The sequence below is a fragment of the Octopus bimaculoides genome, chromosome 3 (genome assembly GCF_001194135.2).
Source record: "Octopus bimaculoides isolate UCB-OBI-ISO-001 chromosome 3, ASM119413v2, whole genome shotgun sequence".
Classification (NCBI taxonomy): domain Eukaryota; kingdom Metazoa; phylum Mollusca; class Cephalopoda; order Octopoda; family Octopodidae; genus Octopus; species Octopus bimaculoides.
Window position 1 is genome coordinate 117,284,343 of NC_068983.1, and position 1,108 is coordinate 117,285,450.

Here is a 1,108-nt window from a genome sequence, read left to right on the forward strand (position 1 = left end):
ATATATATATATATATATATAAATACATTCATATATATATAGTTATAAGTGTACGTATGTATGTATGAATGTATATATAGAGAGAGAGAGCTGGTTGTGGCACTGCATTGTGAGGAAAATATAGTAAACAAACCTTCTGAGTTAGAAGAGAAGAAATGCTTAATTACAAATTGTGTTAATTATCTCATTATCAATATCATTGCTGTGCTATCTGTTTATATGTGTATGCATATATTATATATATATAAATATACTTACATAAATATATATATATATATTGCTTGTGTGTATAAGTGGGATTGTTTTATGTGCGTGAGTGTGTGTTAAATTAATTCTCGGAAAGCGTCTTCAGCACAACCTGAAGAAAACAGAAAGACATATTTTCTCACGCTACAGGAGACTAACATAAATCCTTTAATATATCAACGCTACTAATTAGAAACTGGAATGGATGGTGATGTATACGCATATTGTAGAGAATCGTTCATGAAATTTTGAATCTTAATATCCGAAAGCTCCAAGCTGTGCAACTTTCGTTGTAAACTGTATAAAGTAATCTCATTTGTATTGTTTGTGGTCGTTTTCAACTTTCAAAATGCAGTTTTTGATACTCAGGAATAGTTACGTATCAGAAAGTCAATACGAGATGATCATATGAGTACAACTTCAGTAGTATCACTAGAGAACTTCTCACATTTCTTCCAAAGGTGAACTCGACTACGACCGAGTTCAAAATCCCTTCTGGTTAAGTTCCATATGTGGAGTCGAGTACCTGTCAAATCTACTACAGGCAAACCTCTCGGTATACATGCATATATGCATACATATGTAAATATTTTTATACAAATACACATCCTATTATTTTATTTCTTTACATGTTTCAGTCATTTTGACCGTGGCCATGCTGGAGCACCAGGACTTATTCTATCGGTCTTTTTTCCCGAATTGCTAAGTTACGGGGACGTAAACGTACCAACATCGGTTGTCAAGCGATGGTGGGGAGGGGGACAAACACAGACACGAAACACACAAAAACATATATATATATATATATATATATATATATATAACCATAAAAGTCTGATGTTCTACCGACTCAGCTATATAT